Consider the following 13,685-nt stretch of genomic DNA (forward strand, 5'->3'; position numbering starts at 1 on the left):
AAATCTCCAGTTCCCTTGTAACCTGGAGCTACCAAGATATTGATAAAGCCAATGCTTTTAAGGGGAGAAAGGATCTTCAGAATTGAGTCTCAAAGTTCTGCAGTATATTCAGTGTTTCACCAATAAAATAAAAATATTTTTGTCCCACTACATTTTAGTCACTAAGTAAACTGAGAAAGAACTTGTGCGCAGTTTGCCAGAAATCTGTAATATTAGTGGGTATATAATATAATTATCTAAAGTGGATCAATATAGTTTTATTCTCTCTTGGTGTAAAAGGGCAAGAATGAGTTTTGTGGGAGTGGGCGGTTATGCTTATTTAGCATATGTTAAATCTCCTCCAGAAAGTTTTCATATCCAGAATATTTCTTCAGTTGGAATTGGACTAAATTTATTTCTCATACTTGACAAAGTCTATTGAATACAGTTATTTAAATAAGAATCCATAGGTGCATTAATCATGCTTTTTTCTGCATGCTGTTAAATAACAATATTACATTAATAATAAAGTAACAGCAGAAACTTTTTTTAAAAAAGCAACCAACTAAATCACACACAAAAGAAGGAATCAGAAAGTCTGCATTTAGCAAAGATGTAAATCATTTCTTTAATGTCATTTTAATTCAAAAGAAAATAGATAATATCACATATTCCATGAGGTCAATTGCACTAACCACACTAACCAGGTGATGTTCATTTCACTTTACAGGTAATTTATTGTAGCTGCAACACTGACTCTGAGATGGTTCACACAAATAATTTACCTTAAGTAAACACCATTTGCCACTAATGATAGGGCAAAACAAACTTAAGGAGCATTTATGAAGAGTAACATCTCTCTCTTTCAGTTCCCATTTGCAAACTGATCTCTGTTGTTTGCAGATGAATTAACCGTAGCTTGAAAAATCATTAAAGCCATCTGGTTTGATGAGAAAAAGAACTGCTGTGATCATTTTATTGTACTCACAGAGGCTAGGGACCATTTTACAATATTTTTAGCATCATTTACCCTAAATTTGACATGCTGTATAAAAAATGAGCAGTATTATCAGTTCTCATTGTGCCTATTTAGAAATACATTTACAGAGAAACCAGCTTATACAGGTAACTTGAGGTAATTGTTTTGTTGGTCTCTAACAGATGGATGACCCTGTTTTTCAGCCATTAAAATCTGTAGTTTATGGTTTTCAAGGAAAGCTTAATCTCCCACTGAAATATGGTCTAATAAACGTAAAAATATCATCAGTGTTTCACTTTCAAATTAATTTCTATGGTCCACTTAAATAAAAACTCAGTCCTTTTTCAAAAAGTCTTACAGTAAATAAAATGTAACAAACCATTTGGTTAATACTATTATTTGTTACTTTTAAAAGGCTACATACTGGACTCCTTTGACCAGAGACGTCTCACTTCAGAAACTGTAAGTCTTAATAACTTTCTGAATCATACATGTTCCCTTTGGCCCACGGTTTTCTCTTGCTTTTAAATCTCATTTAATTTTTGTGTTTTTTCTTTAATTTTTACTCAAATATACAATTGAGCCTTTTAGCAATATTTCAGGTACTGATCTCATCTTGAATGGCTCAAATGCACAATTGCACTATAGATATAACACAGCATCTCTCCTCCATAAATAATATATCATTATACCAAGTACTGAACTTCATCTTAAAACTTCTTCACATACTGTACATAAAAGCAGCTACAGGATCTCTTGTCCATGCTTCTGTAAAGTGGGACAGAGATTTAAAATATAGCTACTGTGTTTCTGATAATACACAAAAATTGATCAAAAGCATTGCTTAGAAATTATCTATCATTTAATGTGTGCCACAGACAAGCATTGCGGGCTACTTCTTTGGCACAGTGGGTTGTAAAATTGCTCTAACTGGGCCATTGAGGAATCCCCTTGTCATAGGGAATCCCCCATTATTTTCTGTATATGTGTATGAAACATGTCATGGATAAACCAGAGCCAGGAAGGGGAATAGCAACTGTAATAGCCTTTAGGACTGTAACCGCTGGTACAAATTAGAGCAGCCCCTGGGCCTACTGTGACTTGCATAGAGGGCACCATTCCAGGCATAGGGGGAGCATGAAGGTGACATATAACCAACATTTCTACCCCTTGGGTTCTTCCTAGAGTGTGGCTCAGCTAGACTCCAAGTCTGGGGTCTGTTTATTGTCATGACTTTGTCATGGCAGGAGCCACCTGTTGGTAACAGTATCAAGATGGCTAGTCTTGCCATTAACTAGAGTCACTATTAAATGAAGAGCAACAAGTATCACAGTAGTGCACTATTTCAGTTGGAAGTTTTGGAAGAGCTGTTTAGTCACAAAGTATTTCCTTGGGAAGATAAATTAGAAGACTTTAGAGGACAATACCGAATTTACAACAAAGCCAGATAATCCTTTGATTGGTTTAACACATACCTTGTAGTTTGTATTTTAAAATATGGGAAAGGAAACTGAATAGTCAACAACAAAAAAGTTTATCTTTAGTAAGAGCACATTATTTAATAAAAAAATCTTGTGTCCCCCCTCATTAAAAAATCCAGGTGTGTTGACTCTTATTGGATACTGAGATTGAGAAATCCCATATTTTACACTACTCTGAAGTTTAATAATTCCATGTTGCAGATAACCACTCCCAACACAGATAAATGTAGAAAGAGTCCATTTGCCATAGAGAAATATCTCCTTCATTTTGTGGGCGGGGAAACTGAGGCCCAGAGAGATTAATGACTAGCCCCCCTCAAGTCACAAACTAGGAAATCAAATCTACATACCTGACTTTCAGTCGTGTGGGTTATTCACTGGACCATGCTGTTATTTTTCCAAAAATCTCTTATATTCTTATGGGAAGTATTTTATAGTACTTCTAAAATTTATTTTCTCCTTATAAACATAAAATAAGTTACCCATGCACATCAACACACATGCAGGTGAAAATATGTCTTTCAGAGCTCACCTCCAGTCTCCAGTATAAAAACACATACTGTATCTCAGAACCATGAACGTTAAATTGACAAGGAACCCAATAAATCATCCAGATCCATTTATGTTTCTGCAATAAGAACTGATGCCTCAGTCTCATTTGCTCTAATCCTTTCTCAGATGTTTGACCTATAATTGGCATCATTCTGTCTTCCTATCAAGAGAAAAACATCTGCTGACGCACTCACACACAATGTTTCTTGCAAGGTTTTATAACCTTTTAGTCATATCTTTATGTTTACAGAGGACAAGAAAGCGATCACTAGGGATGTCTTTGGTTCTGTAACGGATCACGTGAAATGGCTGATGACTACGTAACAGAGGATTTGATATTTATCCAAAAGATGATTGTAAATAGTTGTTGAATTCTAGGCAGCACCAACTGTATTATCACAATGATTTCACCACAATATTTACTACATACTCTGTACTACTTCTAAGCACTAGATACCATCCTCTGTATAATAATATTCTCACTTGATCACTCAGCACAATTTAAAAAAGGCCAGATGTTAAAGGATTGCCTTTTACATTGATGTATTTTTTGCACTGATTCTCTTCTTACATGCATGTACTTTACGCTTGTCTAGCACAGACATCTGTGACTAAAATAATCTTCTCTGAATATCCTTTGACTGAAGAACAGTCTCACAAGAGAAATGATGGAAACACCATTCTTGGAACACTTAGAACAATACTTTGCAAAGCAGTAGAAATTGTACTGAAGGGAACACCCCTGCAGTGGGAGATGGTTGAATGACCATCTCTGGTTTTCCATCTCTGATTACATATGTTTCTATGACCATGCTTCCATCCAGGCTGACTTATGTAAAAAAATGTGTTTGTTCCCCAAAGATCTTAACCTAGCTGTAAAGTTCTAACAACTATAATAATTAGGTGAACTACTTTGGACCTAATTGCACCTATCCCACAGCAAGCACTGAGAGGGAGATAGTCTCACTCTTCTCTAACCTCTCAGCCTGTCTGCACTATTGTCCCATAGAGGAGGTGGTCCTTGCAAAACCTGAGTCTCAAAATTTTTGCAGAAATCAGGAGCTCTACAAAAAGCCAGGGCTGTGTATACATAAGTCCTGTACGTCTGCACTACCCTGAAACATTGTTCCGGGGACAGTGGCTTGTGGGGGAGATGCAAAAGTTAGTCTGTTTCTCTCAATATTAACTGTGCTTCAGAACCCATTAGGAGTTTATAAAGGGAAAATGTGCCTACCACCCCCACCGCCTTTTGCTCCTCAACCAGTCTCTTCCTCATGAACAGATCCCACCATCCTAAGGAAGACCTGCTTCTGGGAATAGGGAAACTATGCTGCAGAGGCAACAGTCCTATCTTCTTCAGTCCCAGGCGAGGATCCATAGGGTTTTGCCCCATTGGTCCTTGATGCTTTTGGCCTTTATTATGTTTTATTTTTTCTTCATTAACTAAGCAGTTAATATGGCTGCTTCCTCATTCATCCATCCAGCATAATACACAGATTCTCTCTCAAAGTTTATGTTCAAAGCCAAATTTTCTGGTCAGTAAAGGGTTTAAGACATACTGCCAATACTTGCTGATTCACAGAATGATTTTAGTCTCTGCTTCTTATTTTTGTACTTTTCATTTCCCTGAGCATTCTGTCCAGAAGCAATGGCGTTTCGCTATCCTTGCATACGTGATCTGAGAAAATGTCGCTGATGCTTTTGATAGTGACTGGAGGTTGATTTGTCTTGAAATATTTATTTAATCTTTGTTTCAGTTACAATAATTGTGTTCTGTTTACTTCTTTTGCCTCATCCTGATTCCCTCCTAGGTAACCCTCAGCAACATGCAACCACATGAATGCAAGTTGGGCTGACTTTTGGGAAGGATATGTCTTAAATTTCCAAGAAGTGATGTAGCTTTTTCCATCTCCTACTCAATTACTTCAGTCATTGTTTACATGAGAGGGATTTTATTGTGAATGGAGAGCAAATGTTCATGCTACTGCTGTCATGGGCTTTGGAACCCATGAACATTTAGTAGGGCTAGCATAAAAGAGAGCAATATAACTTTTATGAGTTCATGCAATTGTGTGAGAAACGACAATGAGTAGAGCTCTGTGAACAGTAGTAGGGAAAAATCTGTCCATAAATATTTAATCCTAGTGGAAAGTGAGCTCTGTGAAAAGCAGGGAAATACTGTCCACAAATATTAATTCCTCTTGGAAAGTGAATGTTCCTTCAGTTGGATTTGTGAACCTTTCCTATTCGCTTTTCACGAACATTTGCGCAATCAAGTTTTACTGGTGTAATTACTTGTGAAAAGTTTCAAAGCCTGACTATTCTGTCATCACCAAAAGCTCATTTTGAATTGTAGATTCAATTTTAAAATAAGCAGTTTGCAATTCATGGCATGAGGGTGGTTGTGTTAATTTTATTACAGCAGCACCGCCAAGATTAGGGCACCCCTGTGCTAAGTGCTGTATGCTGCAATTTAACAGGCAGTCCCTGCATCAGAAGTTTTACAGTTTGACCAGAATAGGGCAGTTCCAGCTCTTATGAAAGTCGATGGAAAGATTCCCATTGATTTCCATGGGAGTTGGATTGGGTACTATACACTGGAATTACAATGGCCACTGCTAAACTGTAACCACATCTTGAGTGAAACAACGGTTCAGTTAGCAACACTAAGACGAGACAGATATTGAACAATATAATTCCCAGTGGGAATTTAGGAGGGAAGAATGAAATTTCCTGTGTTGTAATCTGTCAGAGGTACTGGAGTTTACACTTCTATGTTTATGAACTGTACCATGGACTAGTTAATGGCTACAAGTGGTCCGAACCTTGATGTCATGAGTCATCTGACATATGGAAGCTGCAGCATTACAGCACCCTCTGCGTTTTGGTGCTGACTCTGAAACAAGAGCACCTCCTATTGAATCACCAAACACCACTTAATGCAGCACCTGCAGTGTGTGAGATCCGATGAGCTCCAAGATTGTGTCTCTATTAAGACTGATGGATTCTAAGTCTTACTGCCTTCATGATGATCAGTGAGTCTTGGAATTAGGAACAAAGGAATATCCCATTCTTGACTCTTATGGAAAAGAACTTCAATGAGGTTTGAGAACCGTCTATGGAATTCAATACAGAATTATATTCCTATTATAGAATTGTAAATGGTTTGAAAAACCTAGAGCCAGGATTTCTTTCTTTATTACATTCTAACATTTGTATATTATATTAAGATCTCTAGAACCCTAATGCTTTCATCCTGGTTAAATTCTATAAGGCTTTTGAATAAAGAAAAATGTTATCAAATTTGTCTTTGAGAAATATTTAAGATTATTACAGTAGTTTGCATGTGGCCACATAAATAATGCATGAAAGGGTATGTCTACACTACAGGGTAATTTCGAATTAACTTAAACGGGTTTTATAAAACAGATATTATAAAGTCGATTGCACGCGGCCACACTAGGCACATTAATTCGGCGGTGTGCGTCCATGGTCCGAGGCTAGCATCGATTTCCGGAGCGTTGCACTGTGGGTAGCTATTCCTTAGCTATCCCATAGATCCCGCAGTCTCCCCTGCCCCTTGGAATTCTGGGTTGAGATCCCAGTGCCTGATGGGGCAAAAATCATTGTCGCGGGTTGTTCTGGGTACAGCCTCACCCCTCCCTTCCTGAAAGCAGCAGACAATCATTTCGCACCTTTTTTCCTGGGTGAACTGAAAGCAAACGCCATAGCACAGCAAGCATGGACCCTGCTCAGATCAATAGCGCAATCGTGGACATTATAAACACCTCGCGCATTCTCGTGCAGTCTATGGTGAACCATGAACTGCAAAGGCAGGCGAGGAGGAGGCAGCTACGGCAATGCGGCGACGAGAGTGATGAGGACATGGACACTGAATTCTCCCTAACCGTGGGCCCCCGCGCTTTGGAGCTCCTGCTGGTAATGGGGGAGGTTCTACCCATTGAACGCCGATTTTGGGCCCAGGAAACAAGCACAGACTGGTGGGACCGCATAGTTTTGCAGGTGTGGGACGATTCACAGTGGCTGCGAAACTTTCGCATGCGTAAGAGCACTTTCTTTGAACTTTGTGACTTGCTTTCCCCTGCCCTGAAATGCCATAATACCAAGATAAGAGCAGCCCTCACAGTGGAGAAGCGAATGGCAATAGCCCTCTGGAAGCTTGTGACGCCAGACAGCTACCGGTCAGTCGGGAATCAATTTGGAGTGGGAAAATCTACTGTGGGGGCTGCTGTGTTACAAGTAGCCAAAGCAATCATTAAGCTGCTGCTACGAAAGGTTGTGACTCTGGGAAACGTGCAGGTCATAGTGGATGGCTTTGCTGCAATGGGATTCCCTAACTGTAGGGGGGCGATAGATGGAACCCATATCCCTATCTTGGCACCGGAGCGCCAGGGCACCCAGTACATAAACCGCAAGGGGTACTTTTCAATGGTGCTGCAAGCACTGGTGGATCACAAAGGATGTTTCACCAACATCCACGTGGGGTGGCCAGGAAGGGTTCATGACGCTCGCGTCTTCAGAAGCACTGTTCTGTTTAAACGGCTGCAGCAAGGGACTTACTTCCCGGACCAGAAAATAACAGTTGGGGATGTTGAAATGCCTGTCGTTATCCTGGGTGACCCAGCCTACCCCTTGATGCCATGGCTCATGAAGCCATATACAGGCAGCCTGGACAGTGGTCAGGAGCTGTTCAACTACAGGCTGAGCAAGTGCAGGATGGTGGTAGAATGTGCATTTGGCCGTTTAAAGGCTCACTGGCGAACGTTACTCACTCGCTCAGACCTCAGCCAAACCAATGTCCCCTTTGTTATTGCTGCTTGCTGTGTGCTCCACAATCTCTGTGAAAGTAAGGGGGAGACCTTTATGGAGGAGTGGGAGGCTGAGGCAAATCACCTGGCCGCTGATTACGCGCAGCCAGACACCAGGGCGATTAGAAGAGCTCACCAGGAAGCGGTGCGCATCAGAGAAGCCTTGAAAACAAGTTTCATAATGGGCCAGGATACGGTGTGACCGCTGTGTTTGTTTCCCCTTCATGAACCTCCTCCCCTTTATTGACTCCTCCTGTAAGCAACCCACCCTCCCCCTTCGATTACAGCTTGCTTATGGAAATAAAGTCACTATCGTTTAAAAAGCATGTATTCTTTCTTAAAAGTCATTCTCTGTAAGCAACCCACTCTCCCCCTTCATTTAAAAAGCATGTAATTATAAAAAGAGGAAGAGAATTAACAAGGTATCCCGGGAGTGGTTTGGGAGGAGGATAGGAGGGAAGGAAAAGGCCATTAAGCACATTTCAATGTAATGACAGCCTTTTGGTTGGACTGTCCACGGGGCTGAAGTGAGCGAGTGCACAAAGCCTTCCCCCACGCGTTCTTACACATCTGGGTGAGGAAGACATGGAACATGGTGAGTACTGAGGGTGGTTAAACATGGACTGCAGCGGCACTCTGTGACCCCGCTGCTCTTCCTGAAGATTCACCAGACATCGGAGGATGTCAGTTTGATCACGCAGCAGCTCCAGCATTGCATCACACCACCGCTGATCTTCCTGCCTACACCTCTGATCTTCCTGCCGCCACCTCTCATCTCGAGCGTCTCTCCTATCCTCACGTTCACTGGCATCTTTCCTGTACTTTGCTACCACGTCCTTCCACTCCCTCAGATGAGCTCTTTCATTGCAGGTTACTTCCATGATTTCTGAGAACATTTCATCTCGCGTCCTCTTCTTCCTCCGCCTTATCTGAGCTAGCCTTCGGGATGGAGTAGGGAGGCTTGAAAAATGTGCAGCTGCATGAGTGGGGGAAAATAGGGAGAGTAGGATTTCAAAAGATACATTTTACAGAACAATGGTTATACTCTTTCACAGTGAACAACACTATTCACCTTACGTAGCACATGTGATTTCACTACAAGGTCGCATTTTGCATCTTTTAATATTGAGTGCCTGCGGCTCTGGTGTTACAGATCAACACAGACGCAGGTCCGGGCATCACAATTCAGCTTGCATGCAGTCATGGTAAGGCACAGCTTCTCCCTTTGCTGCCTCTTTCCTGTTAACAAGGAGCAGCAGACGCCAACCCCTCCCCTCCCCAATCCAATTCTCTAGAATTGGTTTACCCCTCCCCCCACCGCATGGCTGGTATCATGGAAGATCACTGCTAATCACCCCCTTGTCTCCTCCCCCCCCACACCGCGTGGCTGGTAGCTGGGAAGATTCCTGCTGGCCAAACGCTAAAAAGCTCAGCGCTATCCTTCCTCCCCTCCCGCATCTCTCTGTCCCCTTACTTAAATTCCTTAATTTCAACCACGTTACCATGAACGATATCACTCTGCTGAGGATAACAGAGCGAGATAAAGAACGGATGTTTCTTGAATGCCAGCAATCACCGGGACCATACGCAGCTAGGCTGTGTCATGCAATGATACCCGATTACTTGCTACATGCATGGCGTGGTAAATTGTCCTACCATGGTGGACGGAACAAGGCTGCCTTGCCCAGAAACCTTCTGCAAAGGCTTTTGGAGTACCTCCAGGAGCACTTCATGGAGATGTCCCTGGAGGATTTCCGCTCCATCCCCAGACATGTTAACAAACTTTTCCAGTAACTTTACTGGCTGCTAATGCATCCAAAGCCCTCATGGCAAATAAATCATTAAAAAACGCTTGCTTTTAAACCATGTTTTATATTTACAAAGGTACACTCACCAGAGGTCGCTTCCATGGCTTCACTGTCTGGGCTAGTGGCTTGGAAGGGCTGGGAGGGTAATTCCGTCTGGGTCACAAAAAGCTCCTGGCTGCTGGGGAGAATGGAGTGCTGTGTGCTCTCTGCAAGCTCTTCCTATGTCCTATTACTCTTCAAAATCTTGGAGCAAATAAGTGGATTGTCTCACTGTGGTAACAGGAAACTTTTAAATTATCTTCACTTTAAATGTGTTTCTCTATCCTTTTCTAATTTCCACTACCATTTTTTACCATTGGACAAAGGATGAAGGAAAACGTTGGATATTACTGTGAATACATTATACATTTTACTTGTGCAGTAGTTGATCTATTCTGTTCCTGGAAAATTGATTTATATTAGCTTATTTTAAGTTTACCTTGATCCAGTTCCAGATCTTACAACCTACCTCACCCCTAGATTAGCTTCTGATACTTTTTGAAACTGAGGTTTTATTCTTCTTTTAACTGCTTCTGAAATATGAATTATGAACAGGAGATTTCATTTTGTCTTTTTGTCTCTTTTTGTCTGACCTTAATAAATGTCTTATTTTGAACAGATGAAGTTGTACCTTACCACCCTGTGAAATTACATGACTGAAATTACTAGTTACATACATTAATCTTATATTAATTACATTAATAGAAGCACTTTTATGTATGTGTGGCAATGTATAATGCACGTGTTTATATAAATTTGCTATTACATCTGGGAGTGTGTATCACACAGTTCTGTGATTTATCACATGGACAACACTTCCCTATAGTGTGTGTGTGTGTGTGTGTGTGTGTGTGTGTGTGTGTCAGTGTCAGGGCCGGCCCCAGGGTTTTTGCCGCCCCAAGCAGCAAAAAAAAAAAAAAAAAAAAAAAAGTCACGATCAGCTCTACTGCCACCGCTCCAGTCTTGGGCGGCAATTCGGCTGCTGGTCCTTCCCTCCGACAGGGAACAGCACCGAGAAGGAGCACCTTGAATGGGTCCCTGGCTATGGAGGAAATCCTCACAGGTTCCAAAAAGGCCACTGCACCAGCATAGTCCAGTGACCACTGTGCCAAGCACTCTGAGGTATCTGGATGAGTAAGATTACAAGAGTGGCTTCTTGGGCATGACGCATAAGATCCAGCATCTGACTCAGATAACAAGTCTTCCTTTGGGGATCATGGGGTACAGTTTCCATCAGTGATGGAGACCAGTGCCAGAGCTTGGAAGCTTGCTCCAGGGCCAGCAAAGATGGCTTCCCTCTAGAGAGCACCATTGGGCCCCTAACTGGACAGCAGCTAGGGGCCACATCTCTTTCTTTTCATCCACTGGTATCACCACCTCTTGTACTGCTGGTGACAGCAGAACCAGGAGCACCAGTAGATCTCTGGTTGCATCAAATGCCTCCGAGGTGGATGGCACAGCTACAATGTTGGCACCACATTGACCTTCTGGTACTTATGGATCATCAGGGACCAGACTAAATGGATCCTGTAAAAAGCTCATAGTCAACGGTGCTGTTTGCAGAGCTGCGGCAGAGATGCGGCCTAATCTAGGTCGCACTGCACTCTGCTCTCCATGCCCAATCTTCTCCTGATTTAGGGAACAGCCCCTCTCAGCCTGCTGTTTCTTGTGTTTCTTTCTCAGCACCGGGGTTGGTGAATGTTGCTGAGATTCCTGCATGGCAGGAGGAGCACTCTGCACGAATATACTCAGTGCTGAGGCCAACTGGCTTGGCTCAGAGAAGGGTCTGAATGTCTCGTCCATTAATAGGAACTTTAGCCACTTCTGACATGAACCATGTCCAAGCACTTGAGGCAGTTAGAGCGCAGCTCACTCAAGGGCATAGCCTTGTTGCAGGAGGCGCAAGGCTTGAAGCCCAGTGACCAGGGCATGCCTTGGCAGTGAATGAAACACCACCACTCAACAAGAGGTGTCAACTATACTAACTAATTATTTACACTAAAAGTATATGAAAGTTCAAAAAAAAATAAAGTCCACTGAGAACAGCTTGCCACTGCAAGGAGAGCAGTTCCAATTACTGTCATAGGCGGTAAGAAGGAACTGAGGGGGCACAGGGCTGGCTGAGGCCTATATGCCAGCACTATGTGCACATGGCACCAGAGAGCACCAGAGCCACCTTGATGGATACCATGGAGGGAAAAATTTCCAGCAACTGTGCTCCAGGCGCACACACACCTACAATGGAACGGACATGTGCAAGCACTCGAAGAAGAAATGTCATATCTTTGGGGCTAATATTTCACAGCCCTGTAGAGCTAGAAGCACAAGTTTGATATCATTAGGAAGGGGAGGTAGATTTTAGTCCTGGAATGTTCCCAGATTACAGACTTCAGAGTGCTTACACTTTTAAGGTATAGAAAAGCAAGTCAAAAGAAGACTGGGTTTGGAGAGCAGAAGCCTCTCTTGCTCTGATGACAGAGGGACTCTGATGGAACCCAGACTTCAAATTTTGTGCATTGCCCTTTTAGAGGCACAACTTAAACTCTCACCCTTGCTAACTAAGGGTATGTCTACACAGGGGCTTGGAAGTGTAAATTCCAGCTCAAGCAGACGTATTTGCACAAGCTCTGATGAAGCTAGTACGCTAAAAATAAAAATGTGTTTGCAGTGTTATGTACGCAGAGGTGAGTTAGCAACCCCAAGTACATCCCTACGATTTCAGAGGGGGATGTACTTGGATTGGCTAACCAGTCCTTACCACCCCAATAGCACTGCTATTTTTAGCACAGTAGCTCGCACAGAGCTAGACACGTATGTCTACCCAAGCTGCAAATTACGCTTCTAGCTCCAGTGTAGATGTAGAATTATAGGACTGGAAGGGACCTCGAGAGGTCACCTAGTGCAGTCCCCTGTGCTCTTGGCACACCCTCAGGCACTTGTCATTACAGGCAGAGACATACCAGAAATTTCTCGAATGCCCTTATTTTAAACTCTCAAACAGTCTGAAAATAGTTTTTCCTGGGACACACAAAATGTATGCTGGCACGGGGTTGTGTGTGATCTAAAAGTTCAATTGATTAGGAGGAGCTGTATAATTCACTCATGACATTGCAAACAAACAACATGGAAAGAACAGTAAATATGTGTCTGGGACTACTAGGTCACTTGTTAGCATGCTGCTTGCCAGACTTCATGTATGGCCCTTCCCCAAAATTATGGCAGCAATAAGTGTACACCCCATCCAAACATCACATGAACAAGAAAGGCCCAGTCCTGCTCAAAGTCCTATGAGACCCTATTTGTTGGTTGGCCCTAGAGAATGTATGAAAGGGAGTTCCCGTCTTTGCCCACATCCTGATGGTGACACTCATCACAGTTGCCTTAGGAACAGGTTGGGGTGCTCACTTAAACCATCTGACAATACAGGAGACCTGGGCCAAGGACAATTTGACACTGCATACGAGGGAATGTCTACGCTGCAAATAAAATCCTGCAGCACCAAACCCTAGAGCCTGGGTCAACTGACTTGGGCTCATGGGGCTCTGGCTGCAGATCTAAAAATATCATTGTAGATGTTCCCACTTGAACTGGAGCCTGGGCTTTAAGACGCTATCCCCTTGCCATGGTTCAGAGCCTGGTCTCCAGCCTGAGCCCGAGCCTCTGTACTGCTATTTTTAGCCCTCCGGCCCAAGCCCAAGTCAATTGATCTGAGCTCTGATCAGGAGTGCAAGTAAGGTGGTACACCACATTACCAGCAAGAGATTTTTAGTGGGTACAGGGTACCGGAAAGACTTGGGGATGCTAGCCCCCACCCTTGGAGGGGGGAGGAAGAGGTGGAGCTGCACTCTGCTCCTTAAAGGAGCAGACCATGGCTATGGAGGGCATTCATTCTTTATAAGGATTTAACAGCACAATACATATGCTAACAAACTTAAACAAAGGCTTTGTTGGATGGAATATACTGCTTTTGGACACTGGCGCCCAGAAAGAATTTCTGTTACTATTTTTCTGATGAATG

The sequence above is a fragment of the Gopherus flavomarginatus genome, chromosome 2, assembly GCF_025201925.1.
Source record: "Gopherus flavomarginatus isolate rGopFla2 chromosome 2, rGopFla2.mat.asm, whole genome shotgun sequence".
NCBI lineage: Eukaryota > Metazoa > Chordata > Testudines > Testudinidae > Gopherus > Gopherus flavomarginatus.